Genomic DNA, 19,116 nt, shown 5'->3' with positions numbered 1-19,116 from the left:
CAACTTCCTACATAACTGTCGCCTTTTTGGAAAATACTTCATACTTGGAAAGTAGTTGAAGGTCAGGCATCTGTAAAAATTCCATGTATGGTTAAAAACGCAGGATATAACAGAGGTGTCAAAGACAGTCACAACCCCTAGAAGAATGGGAACAAAGGAAGAAAAGAAAGAGAATTGCCATCACTGCTGCTTAATCACAGCACGTTCCACTCAACTTGGGTAGATAGGGAGGGCTGCTTTTTGACTTACTATTCAGCACATTTTGCACGTGTAAAGTGTCTTTACTATGTCACTGAGTAAAGTAAATGTTGACTCTGTAGAGCAGTGCGAGTGTATGTGCATCACTCTGTGTGTGTGCATGTATGTGTGCCCGTGCATGTGTGTGTTTTTGGCTTCAACCTGCCCACGTAACCAGGTGATTGAGACTGCAGCACTGTGTCAGAATAAACTCAGATGCAACAACTCACTTAAATGAACATGAGAATTTGAAACCTTCACTCCCTCCCCCAGTTTCTTTGGTCTACTCTTAAAAATCTCAGACCGTCAAAACATGAATGCATGTATGCATTTATGCACGCGAATAGTCCCAGCAAAGTTAAGGGAACAGAGTGCTGCTTGCTGTCCCACTAGCACATTTGATGGAAGACAAGTATCTCCCTTTCTCTGCACTTTTATTCTTGCCTTATCTGACCTTTGGATTTGTTCACTGCTTGCTGCTTCCTGCCCCATATATTTGTGCATTGCACAGAAAAGTGCCGTTTCAGTCCAGTAAATGATAATTAATTGAATTGCTAGAGAAGTGTCTGATTCAGAGAGCAATGGTCCTGCTGTAGAGAAAAAGAACCAATTAAAATAAGGAAGAAAAGTACTAGGGTATGTACAGTATTTCTGTTTTATTTTCTCTTTTAAGGTTAGGGTTTGTCTAATGCTCTTTTTTTTGTTCAGCATAGAATTAGAAGATTTGTGGGTGGAAGAGAAACAGTGCATACAATGATGTGTGGATACTGTGGTATTCTTGGTTTTTGGCAAAATGTCTCAAAATTAATTGAAATTTTAGCTTAAGAAGTTCTGTGATTTGGATTGAAAACTGAAAGATAATAATTAGAAAAGTACTGACTTGTACTGTTGAGTATTCTGGCAAAAATTAACTTTTTGATATGATTTGTTTTCTAGCTTTTAAAAGGTACTGTGTGCATGCACACTAACTGCTCTCCTATGTCATCACAGTGCAGCAGGTTACAGTGCTCCAGTTCTGAGGTTGTCCCAATAATTTCACATTACATTTACCCATGGTAGAAGTCCAAAGTAGCCTTTACCTTTCTGTGAACTCAGCCTGGAGAGGCAGTCAATAAACTGCCTGAAGTTTGTGGACAAAAGCCCAGGTTGCTACATTATCTCCAAATTATGTCATTAGCAGGCTATAAACCCGTATCTCCAATCTATTAGAAAAGTATCACCGCGTATATGCCACTCAGCTGGAGGTGGTCTCCCCTGTCCTCTTAAAATTGTCATTGCTAACAGTAATGCAGAGAAGATGTGAACGAGCACAAATATGAAGGCAACATGTAGCACAGATACTCAGTTATAAACAAAAAAATTACTTTCGTGCAGACCAACTTCTGGGAAAATGACTGTTTTGTGAAGTATGCAAGCCAGGCCCTGTGAATGACAAAATCTGATAAATTGTCACACATGCCATACGTTATGGCCTTGGTTCAGAAGCTCCCCAGAGGCAAGTTTAGCGAAACAAATCATTGCAGGACTGGACAAATTTCCATCTTTCCTACTCCTCCTCAGTTTTCGGCAGACCCAAAACCATTTGCAGAAGAAGGTCAAATTTGGCAGCGACTTTAGATTAAAAACAAAAACAAAAACAAAACAAACAAACAAAACAAACAAAACAAAAAAACATTGCTGGGAAACATAAATGTTGGGGGTTTTCATTTACATATGTCTCAGAATTAATGGCTTCTTTACCAGAAGTTTCATTTTGTGTTTTTAAACAGCATTAACATTTTAGCTAGAAATGATGCATTTGCTTATAAATTCACAAATGTTAACTGCAAAGGTTCTAAAAGGAGTCAACTGGCTAAAAATGGAGAGAGGAGACTCTTTGAGTGAAACACAAATGGTTTCCTGGCTGAACACTAAAGAGAAAAAGCCCTCTGAGTGAGCTGTAGTCACCAGTTTTAAGATTTTTATTTCATTCAGAATGTCCCAGTTTTGGTCTCAGTATCTTTATGCCAGGCTAATATTGAAAATATGCTCTGTCAAAACCTGAGGGGCACTTTCACAGTGCTGACTCATTGATACTCTTATTTATTAGTTACATTTAGCAGCACAAGTATTCTATATGACCAATATCTTTAAGGAATAATTTCATGTAATATGCCAGAGTAGAAGTTACTCCTGTTTCATCTCTTGTTTTTACTTACCAGCTGCCACCAATGTTGACATGAAACCAGTATGATTTCATAAAGGATTTCCAGAGAAACAATGACTTCTTCTACTCCCACAAATGTAACTAGGGAGCAAGAACCAATCTGCAGAGAATAACATTCGTTATAGTTGAACTTTGCCTTTGACATCTGGCTGCACAATTGCATATTTAATCTGAAATACCTAGAAACACCGGGCTAATTATATTCCTATGAAAAGCAGCATACCAAAGTTAAAGAAAAGCCTGTTGGAAATTCAAGACAGGTCTGCTTCCTCCATACCTTGCTCGTCTTCTCCCTTGAATTTCTCTGTTGCGGAACCTTTTAATCTTTACATTATTCTCTGTAACAAGACCAACATTAAACACAGCGGGGCACATAATCTCTTGACTGTAGAAGTGGAAATAAGACTTGTTTTGTCCTTTGCTGTAATTTGGGTATAATTGCTGGGAAAATGTGGAGTTCAGGGATGCTGAACAGCCAGTAGCATTTGCCATTGGCTACATCATTGTATAAAGTGATCAAAGCTGCAGGTGAAGGAAACCAGTCAGACATTCATTTGGGTCTTGTCAGTTCAGATTTAACTCGAACTGTACTAAAAACCAATATAGTGATTACTATGTATTGCAAAGGAAATACTGGATGGAAAGTTTCTGTTATAACCTTATTTTGTATTCCAGACTGTTCTGATAAAATACCTTAAAGCTATTGGAGCATTCATAAAGATGAAACGTATAAGAATCTGGAGAATTCCCTTCATAATTATAAATTACTTTTTAGCAATTCATTCACATTGCAGTAGAAGCTGGTAAGTTAGTTTGATGTTAATACATAGGAACTGTTGTACTAAATAAAATCTGAGGCCTAATTAGTTGAGTGCACTGTGTCTTAGAGTGACTAGATTCAGATGCATTTGATAACTGTGCGAAAAGCAGGCAGGTAGGAAGAAAATTTTTCTGCCACATTAGGTCTCCCCTTTTATCTCCAATAGCAAAAGTAATTGAGCTCATAAAGTGAAGTTAAAATTTAAAGAGATACTGTTTGATGGTGGTCCTCTTATCTGCATGAAAGTCAACTCTGTAAACCTTCCTAAATTCTTGGCTTCATCTGTGAAGAAGAATGCTTACAAAGCTTTCTTTAATGAAGTTTAGTAATAGCTGGGTTGGCTCTAAAATGAGGAAAACCACACAAAGTACTCTTAAGCGCTTTAAAATTCACAAAACAAGGAAAAGCTAAGTAATTGGCGTAAACTGCTTTCATATAATATAGAAAACACAAATAATTCTTCACATTAACTTCTCCCTGTGGAAAGTCTGCAGAAAAAAGATTTTTTTTTTTTCTCCACTAGAATAAAGAACATTTTTTATTTCATTTCAGGACTGAATGTACAATTTCACATCTATCCATCGCTTAGTACTGACTGACCCCTTAAACATACTAGGAGACCAATCTTCAGGCTTAAGTAAGAATGATTCTCAGAAACAGATTTACACATGAAATGCATATTCAGTGAAATGCATAATGAATTATTGTCTTTAAAATGTATGTGAATGAATATAATCCTCTCGATGATAAGATGGTATTAGGTAGCTGATGTGCCACGGTGAATGGGTAGAATGCAGATGTGACAAACATACCTGAGGGGTGATCTGAATGCTAACATGAAAGTAAAATTTACTTTTGGACAGACAATTTTCCTGGTGGTTATGGGTGCCTTGACAAAGCATGAGGCAGCTTGAATGCTACCAGCTGAGCCCAGAGAAACTGTCCTTAGCCTGTTGTCATGTTGTGTGTGTTAGGAGCAGGCATGCAGATACAGATCTGCTCCCATGTCTCTTCAAAGGGAACGCAGCATAGCCAGCATGGCAAGTGGTTTATGTCCATATAGTAGCCTGTACTACCTGGTAGAATTTGGAAAGGTGAAGGTTATTTGTAACAGTTTAGTAGATAAGAGCTCCGGCTCCAACTGAAGCATGCCAAGCCAAAATGTGGCTTTCACTGGGCACCTCTCTACGCACCTGGGAGTAGCGGTGGCTGGCAGGGTGGAACAGAGGGGACCTGGAGCAGGTAACGCTTCGGGGAAGTTGGGGCCATGCTCAGCCCAGCCCCGCGAGCTGCAGTTTGGTCCATGCTCATCTCTCTTGCACGTGCAGGTAACAGCAGCTGGTCCTGGCTGAAGGGCGAATGTGGGGAGCTGCCTGCGCTTCTTGGCAGTGGATCAGTCGGATGCTTTGAGGGGGGAAACTGGCTTATTATCTGAGTAGGTGTCTTAAAAGAAACCAAACTCCTTATTTTTAATTAATTGTTTTCTTAAGGCAGTAAGCTAAAGTGAAGAATTAAAATCATCATCGAAACAACATAAATACCGTGGGTTGTGGAAATAATAGAAACTGGATGTAGCAAGTTTGATCGTGTCAGTTGTGTTTCGCTCACTATTTGTCTTCCTCCTCACATTTGCTAGTTAGTGCATCTTACCTTTAGTGAAACTATAGGGTCAGCAGGCCAGAGCCTGCAGGCTGTGACTGCTTCTTCTGATACTGTAATTAGGTTACATGCAGCCATGAAACTATTAGTTTTAGCACAGCCCCAGCACACTGTGACAAGTGAACAATCATGCTTCAGAGCTTTACATATGAGTCTGCTTATACTCATGGAAACCAGTGCACTTAAAAACACATTAAAAGTTTTAAATAGGGTACATAAAGAAAAAGAAAAGGATAAAAATATTTGACGTATAAAGCATTGAAGCCTTTCATTCATTAACATGGTATGACATTCCCGTTATTTCTTTTCCATTTAGGTAAAGAGAGATTGCTATAAGGGAGAAAACCACTATGAAATCCTATTCTTTCAGATATTATTAAAATAACTAAAATTTCCTATTTGAAGTGAAACATCAGCTAAGATGTGCTGGGCAGCTATTCTTAGAGATCTTGTGTTTATGCCTAGTCAGGAACAGTAAAGTCAACATACATAAGAGTGGACAACAAGACCCACAGCTTCTCTACCTATTGTCAACGAACTAGTGAGGTTGATGCTAGAGAAACCCAGCTCAGCATACGATGTCACTAGTGCCACTAATTTTTGCCAGGCCCTGTGCATGGCACACAACACTGCTTGGAGCTGCTGCTGTGGTCACCAGCCTGTCTGCAAAAGACCTGTTCTTTGCTGACAAAGAGTGAGAGGCAAGGGGGAGCAGGGCTCAGAAGGTAGACCTTTGTGGGGGACACGATGCTGCTGCCAGGGTCCGGACGAGCATCACCACCACCTCCAGAGCAGCCTTGCAGATCTCCCCCTTGGCCATACTTGTGTTGTGGCCAGCGTGTGCCTTCCCTGCCAAGCACCTCAGGCAAGCATTTGCCAGCTTGCATAAGGCATGGAGCCACTGCACCAGGGTAGGCATTTGCTGCTGTCCTGCTGAGCCCAAGCTGTGAAGTTTCTTCTGCCCAGAGCAAGCATGGAAGTTGTGGCCTGCTGACTGGGACTAGCTCGTTTCTAATAGCCTGACCCCATTAGGGCTGGGCTGCCCAAGCAAAGGATGCAAAAGTGCGTGTGGAAGAAAGGTGTGCAGCCCATGCCCCCTTTTCTGGATGGTGTCCTGAACTTAACTGAACTGACCAACATCCTCTTTTTCTGGCCACTGAGGCCAGGTGCAGTGGTGTTGGGGTAGACATGAAGGACCCAGGAGACAGAGCAGCTGGAACCAGGGTATATTAAAACCAAAAGCTTCAGATCATTAATTCTTCATCCATTCTATGTTTCTCATTAAGTATTTTTTTAAATTACTGTAAAGTGGAATGGAGGCCTGAGCAACCTCATCTCTCCCTTTATTTATTTACCAGTGGGGTCTAAAACCTTGCACCTATCTTTCATCTGTTGTTTCCTTTTCTTTTGTTTACTATACATGAAATGCATGTGGTTGTTGGTAATTACTAGTCTGGAAATGTCTCCCAAGAGGTTCAGCCTTCTGCAGCAGGATGAACTGCCTGCATGGCTGTGATACTGATGTGAGAAATTTGTGCAATTTTTCTTGAGTTTATCTGAGATTTTCCAAGATGTCCTGCAGCAATGGCCGAGCTGTTAGAAAACACCTCGTAACATTAAACCTAGAGCCCCCACCAGGATTTAGGCTCTTTGTTTCTTGCTGTAACTCTCATGGACCAGGAAACAAGATTTTCCCCTGCCTCTTTGCAGCTGCCTTTTGTATACTTCAGAAGTGTTGGCATGTTCCCCTCACGTTAAATTAAACAGTCCTACTTCTTGCAGTCTTTCTTGCTGAGCGTATTTTCTAGACCTCTGGCTATTCTCACTGCTCTCTTCTGGAATCCCTCCAGCTTGTCCCCATCTTGCAGGAAGTGCCTTGCCCAAAACGGGATGCAGCAGTTCGGCTGAGGTTTTGCAAATGCTGACTGGAGTGGAACAAGTACTATATGAGCCCTGTAGGTTATTCCTCTCTTTATGTATTCCAGTACAGTGTTTGCTTTTCTAGTAACAGCATCAAATTAACTCCTGTTAGCTTCAGATCCACTATGACCCCCAGATCCTTTTCTACAGAAGTACTACCCAAAGTTTGGGTATCTGTCTAAGTATTGGGTGACATTGTCTGCATGTAGTACCTTTTTCTTATTGAACAACACCTGCTTAAAAAGTAAAAAGATCAATTTGTCAAGATAATTTTAAGTGTTCATGGTGTTCACCGGTGCCACCACCTGCACCTCTAGCTCAGTGCCTAAAATTCAACAGGGTTACTTCCTACCTCAATATGCTAGCTGATGAAAATGCTGATTTGCACAAAGCCCAAGACAGGACTTAGTCTATGCCTGTGTTTTTGTAGTAACTGGCTGAGCACTTTTCTGGTATGGTTCTCCAGTTTCACTCCCACCCACCAGTATTTCATCCTGACCTGGTTTGCCTAGTTTACTTATAAAAAGATCACATCAGCCCATGTCAAAAACATAATGAAAGGTAAGATTTATGGCTTCTATTGTTTATTCACAAGCCTTTTACATTATTGTAGAGGAAATGAGATTGGTTGGATGTGATTTCATCCTTGATCAATCCTTGCTGACTGTTAAAAATGGTTTGTATAATATCACTAGATCCTTTAGTTTCAAACTTTCAGTATTTTTTCTTAAAAGGTTTGCCAAGCAGTTAATTTAGGTGGCTAAGGCAAACTTCTCTTAGCTTGCACAGGTTAAGGTATGGGCCACTGCTCAATAGCCTGCAGTATAGAGCAAGATTTGGAAACTTCTGTTGCAAGGCATGGCTGACTCTAGAGGAAGATCAGCCTATCCAACTGATTTTAAGGAATAGATTACTGGACTTAGTATAAAATAACAGCCAAATCCCATACCTCAGGGCCAGCAATAAGAATAGACTCTTATGCTTTTAGCAAGCAACTCACCCAGGGAGAGTAACAAAGGCATAGAAAGACTTGATTACATTAGTCAGTGTAATTACTCTGAGTTTTGACTACCAGTAGTGACTATTGTTACTAAAAGCTATGATAGGATTTTTACAATGATGTCTTGGAAAGCTGTGAGTAACTTAAACTCTTTAGGTGGTCAGGCAATACCGTACATGAAGAGTAGACTCAAAAAGCAACAAAACCCAGAAAGAATATAACATATAGATGTTCCTCATTAATAAGTCAGGGCTGAACATACAGAGAGGAGGAAGAACTAATGATAATCCTAGAAAATGTTACCACTAGAATAAATGAATATAATTCAGGGAAAACCTGTGGGCTGAGGCAAGTACTGTTAGCTATAGCAGGTATTTCATAATTGTACAGATCGGAAGTATCAGTAATCAGTCTTTTGAATCACTGCAGTAATAGTGTGTAGAAAGGAATAACGGCAACTGCTCCATGTGTCTTTCATACTTACATGAATCAGATCACCATGCGTTTAGCGTTTCACAGTCACTAAGGTGTCCCTGCAGCACTGCTGTGAAGGATGAAGGTGGTGTTTTATAGAGGAGTTGTAGGAAAAATGGTCCATGAAGCGGGGGGAGGCAGGGTGAGTTGGGGGTTCCACATCTGGAGGGCCAAAAAGTACATTCCAACACAGAACCTGTACGTGATTGGTTTTTTCTTCTTCTTTTTTGTTATTTTTTTCTTTTAGATCTGACACAGAGTGACTTGCCTTGGTTTGCATAAGAAGTCAATGGACTTGACCAGTTTCCCACATTTTTTTAGTGTCACGCTCTGGTCTTTGGGCTATTTTTAATGCACACTTTTAACTTGTCCCCAGAGGACTGCAGCCTCTCACATTACAAAACCTAATAATCGGTATTATCTCAACTTACACCTGTAAAAAGGAGGCACAGAAGAGTTAAAGCTGCATTTTCTAAAGCAACTTTTTCTGCTGGTGTATCAGGAACTATGACTTTGAAAGACTTCAGCATACCCACCTCTTTTAACATCTGTAACTGTAACTAGATGTGCCTCCTGCTGTCCCTGGGCTGGGTTCAGCAGCAGCCACTGTGCGTCCTCCTGGCTCTCCTGCAGCAAGCATGTTGGGTGAGATGGTGCTGGGGAATAGGCTCTTCTGGTGTGGCCATTAACTTTCTCCCTCAGGGGTACTAAGTCTGGTTTTACAACTGCTTGCTTTTAGTAGAGTCAATAATTTTTGTGAATGCTTAAAGAGCACTGTGTGGGTTGGATATCAAGCTGGGATCTGTAGCTCATTCACTATTAGATTTTCTCTCTACTTCTTCTTATGAATGCTGGGAAATACAGCAATAAATCAAGAAAATAGCATGGCACTGGACATACATGACTGTTCAGATTGGCAACGTGAGATGCATACTCCCGCAAATGCCATGGTCCAAGATAGTGACACATGTAATTTTGTTTCATACAAAAAAAAAAAAAAAAATTGGCAACTAGTAGAAGATAAGGGAGTTTTGAGTGCATTGGATAAAGTAGTTTCTCTGACTCCTTTCTTTTTGTTTGCTTTCTTTTCAGTGCCATCCGCATATCACTCTGGAAATATGAATGAAATCAGAAAATCTGTTTGTGGCACAAGCTTGGCATGGAAATGGTGTACTTTGGGGTAGTACAAGTTGAGGCCTGCCAGATCAAAAGTGAATAGTGTGGTCTCAATTAGCCACAAATACACACCTCCAAACTGTTGTCAGTAGGAAGATTGCTACCCAGAACCACTTCACAAGTCACCCTTCTCTCAGGAGGAAATAAAAGGCACCTGGTGTGGCCTTGAGTTGCTTTGACACACTGGCATACTGAGCGCACAACATGCTAGTTGGTGCTCTCTAAGATCCCAAATTATCAAAAAGGATCTGTTCCATAGTACAGGCATAGGGAATTGGGAGATGTCTAGTGCCATTCACTTTTCTGCCCACTCCCAGAGGAACAGCAGTCATTCCTGTCCTACCCCTTTGCCTCCTACCTGTATTGTAAAAGCAAACTGCTGGCTCAGAAATAGGCAACATGAGGCCTTTAATCTGCTTTCCTCTTCCACACTGAAGTTGCATAATCCGCTAGAGAGCCAGGCCAAATCTGGTTATTTATAATCCAGCAAAACTCTGGCCCGCTGTCTGCGTTGCCCCAGAGGGGGTTTCCCGAAGTGCAGGAGAGTGTGATATTCATCATCCTACTTCTGGTAGTGTGATTTAGGAATACTAGTGCTAAAAATTATCTACATAAAATGTAGTAACATGGTCTATTTTAAATGCGTATTTTGCCTCAGATGTACCTACCACCCTGAGTATAGATAGCTATGTTCATTGTAGTGTCAAAAATGATTGAATGCTATTATTATATGAGTTAGAGTATTGTAACTATTTGTTCTGAAATGAATGTCTCTGCCTATCCCCAATAGTTTTTATTGCTGTGAGGCCCCTGGGGAAATGTTTTTCTAGGTTTTGTATGATATTCCTAATCTAATGCATTTCTTAGTGTTTCCTGGGGTTTAAGGCTTTAAGGTCAACCAGAAAACAGTATGCTGTTCTCCAAAGGGGAAAAAAAAAAGGACACAGGTAAATATTCTGCCAGTTGTGGAAAATCCAGTTACTTAAAAGCATTGAGAGAGAGTTTATGCTTATCGGGATGGTCTGGTCATGGGGTGTGTGGGAGCGGGTTTAGTGCTTCATGCATGATACCAAAAGATACAGCGAAGCCCAGCTTTCTGAAATGGGTTCACATGTAAAAAAACATTACATGATTTTCAGAAGTAGGAATGAACCTTACCTGCCGCTGGACATAACGTTAGTGCACTATCGGCAAACAAAATGTCTGTTTTCATCATGGTACATGCCTTCAATTGCTGTTCACATTTCTGAGATTAGTGTTTACAAATACAATAGGTGGGAGTGTAAAATAAAGGGGTATTGACTTTGCAGCAGGACCCAGGCAGTATTGTGTTTTCTTTCTGGCCCAGCAGAACAAAGACCTGTTCTCGATGCCAGTCCCAGGTTGCGTTTGCCTCTCAAGCACATCACAGCACTGCAAAGCTTATTAAAGCAGTTGGGGAAAGATGAGTTTTCAGGAACCTGTGTTTTGACTCCTTTCCCTGGGCCATAATCCCTAAGTCAGTCCAAAATTATTCCCTGTCCAAAAATTGCCTGACAGCTGATTAAGTGTGGCTTAGACTTGTTTTTCTAGGGTATAAGAAGGAACAGGTCCCAGCATGTCCCAGCAGAAGATGAACTGTGGTTCGTGTCATTCCTCCACACCACAGCGGTGCAATCTCTGGCGAGGGAATGTCACAGCACAATCCCCTCAATAATAAAGGAAACTCGTTAATGATTAGCGTGGTGGCCTCACCTAAAATGCATTAAGATCTTTAATGTCTGGACAGTAGCAGTCAAGCACCCCAGAAAGGAGGGAAAACTTGGGGTTCACTATTCAGCAGCCCAAGAGAGGGAGAAGAGCAGGGGTGTTGTAAGCAGGCAGAGCCCACCCAAGAGAAGCCTGCCTGCTCCTCTGCTCAAAGCCTGTTTGTCTGTGAAGCACAGTCAGTGACAACATCCAGACTACGAGAGCTGAACTACATGGTTTCAATCACTCAGATGAAATGTCTGCTTCACAAGTGCATCAAAAGATTTGGGTCAGCCCTGTGAACCTGTTTTTGATCTTGTTTATCCAGCATAGTAACTCCAGTGGAATAGCTCAGGATTTACAGTTGTGTGAGATCAGACGGATGGCTTACTGTTTCAACATTCCTGGTGTTTTGGCATGTAATTTAGGCACGGAGTGTTCTTGGATTCTCCTTCCACCTAGTTTCTTGGAAATTAGGATAGATAACATTAATCCTAGAAAAGGAACCATTCTGTCATTGTGTGATTTGATTAAGGTCCCTTTTTTCTACCACAGGAGTCATTCCTTACCTTCCAGATCTTTGCCCATCTTGCTGCCAGGGACTGGATTGACCCTGGAACACTACTGTCGGCCTTGAGAAACAGGTCCTATGGTGACATGGCACCCCAGAAAGAATTGAATCGGTCAATGGGACTCATTTCCGAAACAACCTCAGAGACACCTGGGCCAAAGAGCATGGCATTGAGTGGGTATATCACATCCCCTATCATGCACCAGCCTGTGGGAAAATCAATCAATACAATGGGCTTTTAAAGACTGCACTGAGAGCAATGGGTGCTGGGACATTCAAATGTTGGGATACACATTTAGCAAAAGCCACCTGGTTAGTCAACTCTAGGGGATCTGCCAATCGAGCTGGCCCTGCCCAATCAAAACATTTACATACTGTAGAAGGGGATAAAGTCCCTGTAGTGCACATAAAAAATATGCTGGGGAAGACGGTCTGGGTTATTCCTACCTTGGGCAAAAGCAAACCCATCCATGGGATTGCTTTTGCTCAACGACCTGGGTGTACTTGTTGGATAATGCAGAAGGATGGGGAAGTCCAATGTGTATCTCAGGGAGATTTGATTTTGGGTGAGAATAGCCAATGAACTGAATTGTGTGATGTTAATTTCTATTTAATACTATATGTCATCACTTCCATGGTAGCTATATGCCATATCAATGGTATTACAGTAAGAATCACCCAGATTAATGAAGAATGAACTTTGATGAAACCAAGCAAAGTGGAGTGATGATAGAACCAGAAAAGCACAGTGATGATGGAACCAGAACTGGCTTCAGCATGCCACAATCCAACACCACACACCATCTCTCCTGCTCTGAAGGACTGTTATGACAGATGGAGCCTGAAGTCATAGACTAAATTAACTCAATGGACGTTTTAGAGGGATGGCCAATAGACCTAGGGAATGATATCTGTATGTATATATCAAAAGACAGGAAAATTGGTGGTGATTAACTGGAATGTATTGGAAAGTGTGGGACCTGGGCATGATGTAGATGGTATGGAATAAGGGGTGGAAATTGTCCTGGTTTCAGCTGGCATAGAGTTATTTTTTTTTCCTAGTAGCTGGTATAGTGCTGTGTTTTGGATTTAGCATAAGAATACTGTTGATAACACACTGATGGTTTAGTTGTTGCTGAGCAGTGCTTACACTAAGTCAAGGACTTTTCAGTTTCTCATACTGCCCTGCCAGTGAGGAGGCTGGAGGTGCACAAGAAGCTGGGAGGGGACACAGGCAGGACAGATGACCCAAACTGGCCAAAGGGATATTCCATACCATATGACGGCATGCTGAACAAAAAACCTGGGGGGATTTGGCTGGGGGGACGTGGCCACTGCTGGAGAACTGGCTGGGTATCGGTCAGTGGGTGTGAGCAATTGCATTGTGCATCACTTGTTTTGTATGTTCTTTTATCATTATTATTATTTTCCTTTTCTGTCCTATTAAATTGTTTTTATCTCAACCCATCAGTTTTACCTTTTTTCCAGTTCTCTCCCCCATCCCACTGGGGGAGAGTAAGCAAACGGCTGTGTGGTGTTTAGCTGCCTGCCATGTTAAACCATGACAGATGTTCAGGTCCTTCAGTAAAAGGACAAACAGCAAATGAAACTCAGAGAAGAGTGCCCTGTTTTTCCTCTGCTCTCATGTGTGATCTGGCAATGCTGTGAGCTTTACCAGTTATAGCAATTGCAAGTCTGCTAACTTTGGGCTCCCCACTGGAAAGAACTTTCTTAAATTGCTCAAATTGCTCTATTTCAGAGTGAAAAGCATGAAATACGTCTTTTCTCACTTTGTTGATCAAAGTGCACTTTTAAATAGTAGCAATTTTGCACTTTACATAACTGTTTCCTGCCATGGTTAACTTTCCAGAATCCGACAGAAATGTTTCCTGCTGCTACGGTTAACTTACCGATAACTTACTGCTGTTTATTTACAAACGCAATGTTCAGGCATCCTTTTTATACCCTCCCACCCTTTCTTTTTTTAGAGGGTGTTTTTGCCCCATACAGCCCTGTCGTCACACAACCTTCCACGGCCAGCTCGGGTGGGCTACCAAAGAAACACCGACAATTTGCTGGGCTTGGAAAGAAAGCAAATGGGCTGCGAATTTCTGAGAGGCTACAGGTGGTTTCAAATGGCCGACTAAAGTCTATACCGGAAACATTACAACCCCTGAGCCTCCCAGGGGACTTCACCAGACGGGACTCTACAATCGCGCTAGTGACTCATGGGCACTCCGAGCAAACAGTAGTGAGGAAAAAGTGACCAAGCCAAAATGACTCACAGTGAAATGAAACCTCCAGAGACAAGGCTGCTTTGACAGCCTGCTAACATACTTAACTCTAGCAACAGTTGTGCAGCTGTCAGCGCAGTCAGCGATGTGACTGGTTGCATAACCGGTGGGAAAGTAAATCGGGATATAGCCATAAACCTGTGGCAGTCTAGTCCTAAACTTAGCAGCCTCTAGGACTTGCTGTCCAGTAGTTTTGCTGCAGAAAGTTAGATGGTCAATGGTGTAAGCCTTGAGTGGCTGGGTACAGAGAATTTTAATAGGAGCTTAAAACACACTGAAATTTCCAGCTACGAAATGCAACTTTTGGGAAGATGACGTGTTGAAAGGAGAAATCACAGCACAAAGAACTTTCTGCATTATTATATTTGTTAATGGAAATCTGTTGAGATGAACTGAAGACTTGAGACTGCAAAACCCACCTGAGAATACATGAAAAAGTGCACGAGAAACGTGTTCAGCACTTGCATCTTGAGGATGTGTCTCGGAAGAAAGAAGTCCCTGCTGCTGTGAATTCTTGAAACTTTCAGGATCTGTTCTAAGTTACATAAAGTAAATTTCCCAATAATACACTTATCTGTCTGGGCAGATTCATGGGTTTAACTTTGGACACGTGCAATACAAATCTGAAACTGTGCTGTACAAACAGGATACTCTTTCTTTGTATAAAACATCAGCTGTTGGGTCACATCTTTTCCTCTGGAATCAGCAGCTGGAAAATATTAGATGAGTCACAAGGAGCTGAGAGCTTTGGAAAGCAGCACGCACCAAGTGGCATACAGGGTGAAGTCTTTAAACCCACAACTTAAAACACCAAATCGGAGCCTTCAGAGCAGGAATAGAGTTAAGCTGCCCTGAAAGGTAATTTATGTTACAAATCGACAAATGGGATCAAGCTAGTGTTGACAACACACTCAGGCAATATCAGAAAGTTCAAGGTAAAAAGGAATGCATAGAGCATGAGCACCCTTCTGATTTTTTTTTTTCTTTTAAGCAGCACTGATTTTGCAGTGACACTGCTTTCTGAGATAATTTACACCAGCCTACACAGCACTTTGAGCTCTGGCCGTACCCTGACAGACAGATGGTAGCTCAGAGCTCTGTATGCACTTACAAAACAGTTCAGATGAATAGATGTAGGCAGTCGGGATTGTCAGTATGCTAGTAGGTTACCTGAGGATTTTAGGTTATGTTTACATAGGAGTTAAACTATAAATGCAAGATATATTTTCTTCTTTATTCTACAACATATGTAGGTAGTATTTGTGCGTCCAGATATTGGACTCTTTCTTCAGGAGGATGCAAACTACAGTGTGTCTGCTGTTTTACCATGTTCCCCCACTTCGCCTGGGACTAAAGACACAGGGTCTGACTGTGGTGGCCGTTGTGTGAATGCTGCCAGGCATGTCCATGTGCAAGGGCAAAGCCAGGGTCATGAGGCCCAACCTGGTCTAGGCAGGCACAGCTGAGGCATCAAGACATGCCTGTGCTCCCCACTCAGCTGGCCAAGAGTCTTGTCTCCTGCTACATCTTTTCCTGGTGGGGCTGCCAGCCTACCTCCTCTCCTGCAGCTCCCCGCTCACAGAATGTGGGGAGAAAAACCACCAATGACTGTCCTCTGAAGTCAAGTTTGCTTCCTGTGTGTTTTCAACAAGGTGTTTCAGAGCATCTGAAAAGGAAAATATCTATTGCAAATTGGAGTGTAACGCTCATGTTTTGTCTCTGCAAACCTTGTATCTTTTGAGCTCTAGCTCAGATAGGCACAACTTCTTCTGAATTTCTTGTTTCCCCTTAATTGCCTGCTACATTCTCTCTGCATTTCTTTTTTTTCCCTCCTGGTCTTTCCTTTCTCTCAACTAGAGTGTAAGTTACCCATATTTTCATGGCTGTAGCAGCAAAGCCCACACAAGTTCCTGTATTTCTTTCTTTTACTTCACCAGAACTCAAATGAATCTTAGAAAACAGGGATGTGAGGGACCACAAGAAGGTGTCTCATGCTTTAGCACGTAGCTCATAGCCCCTTGGACTCTGTCTGCAGCATGAGGAAAAGGTGAGTGGGGAACGCATGTCTTGTGTGGATGGTCTTAGAAATGTATGGGGCCACACTGTGTTTGCCAGGGAAGTTTTTAGGAAGCCATAAAAAGGCAGAAATTCCTGATTCTAGTCTATTGTTACTTCATGATAGGATCACCTGGCTTTGAGTAATGAGTAATACAAACAATAAGAGAGATTTTCCAACCTGTTCTGACAGATCTCAGAAGATGAACATCCCACAGCCTCTCCTTTGGCACCCCACTCGAGCACATTCCTGTCCTTCCACCTTTGAAAGTCTTTTCCAGATTTCTAGGTATTACCTCAGCCTCTTTTATGACACTGAAGACCACTCTACCCCCACAAAGAGCAGTTCATTAGCTTCACTTGGGACCAAACCAACCCGTTTCTTTCAGTCACTCCCCATCAGACACGTTCTCTGCCGTCCTTCACGCCGCGCTTGCTGTGTTCCCCTGGACTCTCGCCACAGGGCGCCCATCTTCTCTGAGCTGGGGTGCCCAAGTAAGATGTCTTATTCCAGCTGTAGCCTTGCCAGTGCTGACTAGTGCTAAACTATTACTTCACTTGGCTTGCTGGCTATACTCCAGGTTATTCCAGTATCATGTTTGCTTTTTTTTCACAAGAACATGAGGCTGTTGAGACAGATCTGGGCTCATTTTCATTCTATTTAAATTTGCTTTTTTCGGTTTGAACTGCTTATCTGGAATATTGATTTTTTTTTATTTTCTTTCATAATATGGTAGTACAGCTTTAATAGTGGAAACGTACTTGTAGTCTGTTTGATTGGAGTCTGTTGTTAAAGCAATATTGATTTAAAACTGTTACTGTTCTTTTGCATAGATTTTATATGTATGCAGAGAGAATTTAGCTAACTTCCACTGAATAAACTTAAGAATATAAGTCAATTTTTTTAACCCACCTCCTCAGGATGTTGTTAGCAGCATAAACTCCAAGATGTAAGGGTTAATGCATTCTTCATTTGGTAATTAACAACGCAGAGGTTTTTAATACTGGAATTTAACGGACAACACGTGCCATTCTGCCCTACTTTCCATGTAAAATGTGATGCTCAGTGGTAACAATAGCTAGTTCCTAATTAGTGATTTTGTCTGCATTGCTTAAAATGCTTTGTGAAAAACAAGTATACATTATTATTCCTATTTTGCAGAATTCATCTTCATTTTTTTCTTGTTTGATTCACTGAGGAACAAAGATTGATTCACCAGTTCCTCCATGACATGTTATTACAAGGTTTGTGAGTTAGAACCAATGTTTCCTGAATTGATCTACTTGACCATAATGCTTCAAAAGTACTCTCACTAGCCTTTCTATTGCACAAATAATTATTTAACAAGCAGGTTAAAGAGGTGGCTTGTCCTGCTATACTGCATCAACTCACTATGAGACACATTTAGTGAGTTCTTTTTTTTTTCAATTGTTTTAATCAATTTTCCAGCTACAGGAAGCCTCCCTGACAACCTGAGAAGCACTGACCTGCTCCATTCCCCACCCCTGCCCTGCCACCACCTCTCTAGATCAGCTTTGATGCTGCTCGTTCTTAGATCCAGCTCAAGGCCTCTTTGTGCCATAGGCAAAATTAAATGCTGCCGTCCCAAGGATAAGAATAATATGACTTGGTGTACTCTTGGTGTAGGAAAGTTCGATTGTGCCATGGCTGCATTGAGCATCCAGCTGGGAGATTCCCAGCCTCCTCCCCCGGCTCCCCAACCCCAAGCCCTGACGTAGGGGTGCAAAGTGCACTGCTCACCTGAACCCCTGGTATGCACGAGGGGGTATCATATGTACACCAGACAGGAGCATCTGTGTGATGCATGTAGCTAATGTCTCAGACAGTCAAACTGTATAGTTTCTTCACAACATGTCTAATAATTATGATTCATGGAGCATTACAGGAAAGACATGTATGAAGTCCTAGGGGCATTCCTTAGAATGACCATACCATTGTTTTTTTTAGGTATGGTCACTCTGTAATTTTTTTCTTTTTTTTAATCTTATGAAGCTGATGCTACATACATGCTACAGCCACTATTGCTGATGCAAAAGTGTAGGTCACCTTTTCCTGTTTAGGAAGCCTCTATTAATCACAACACATATGAAGTCATCTTTGGCAAATTTCAGTCTCTGGAATGTTAGCATATTAAAAGTTGTTTTATACAGTAAGGAGTCCTTCATGTTTATTATTAAGAAAAAGATCTGTTATTTGTGGTATTCAAGAATGACTTTTCAGTTGTTGTAATTTGATCAAAGACCCTAATCCACAGATCCTTATGTCTTTATTAAAATGTGACATGTTGCTGTGAAGATTAAAAACCAATGCCAAGGTCAAGCAATTATGTCAGCAGCTGCCAGTTCCAAATGAGTGTGGAACCCTTTTAAATTTTTCACCTTTAAAAGCTTTTCTTGTGTAGCGAATTTAAATATTGCTAACAACAGGACTGGGATTTAAAGGCCTTTCATATCTGTTTTAGAAATGGTTCACTTACTTCCCAAAGCCAGTGGACCACAGATTAAAAAAACAAAATCAATTAATCATTCTTCTAATTCTATTAACTGTTTCTCATCATTTACATATGTATACAGATGTGTATATTTATAATGTCTGTCTGTATATACATATACGACAGATAGATGAAACTGCTTTCTAACCAGAGAGCTAGCTCTAGTCCAAATACAGTGCCATCTGTTGTGTTTCCTACAGTGAGATCGGTGGCTGTTTGGATCAGGTGCTGTGTGTGCGTGGTCAGTTTTCTGTGATACAGCTGTAGTCATCAAACCCAACTCAGTCCCTGTGTAAATTCACTCAGTGGGATAGACAGTCAGGGCATATGGAATTGCACTTGTTTGGTCTCATGACTGGAAAACTTCAGGGGCAGACCTACATCCGGCATTAATTGGTAGATCACTGCTTGTGTTTTTAAAAAATGCAGCTCTATCTGTTTTCTATGCTAAAATGAAACCAAT

The sequence above is a fragment of the Nipponia nippon genome, unplaced genomic scaffold, assembly GCF_047370975.1.
Source record: "Nipponia nippon isolate SJK-2023a ecotype South Korea unplaced genomic scaffold, ASM4737097v1 scaffold_8, whole genome shotgun sequence".
Classification (NCBI taxonomy): domain Eukaryota; kingdom Metazoa; phylum Chordata; class Aves; order Pelecaniformes; family Threskiornithidae; genus Nipponia; species Nipponia nippon.
Note: the sequence above shows the minus strand (reverse complement) of the source record.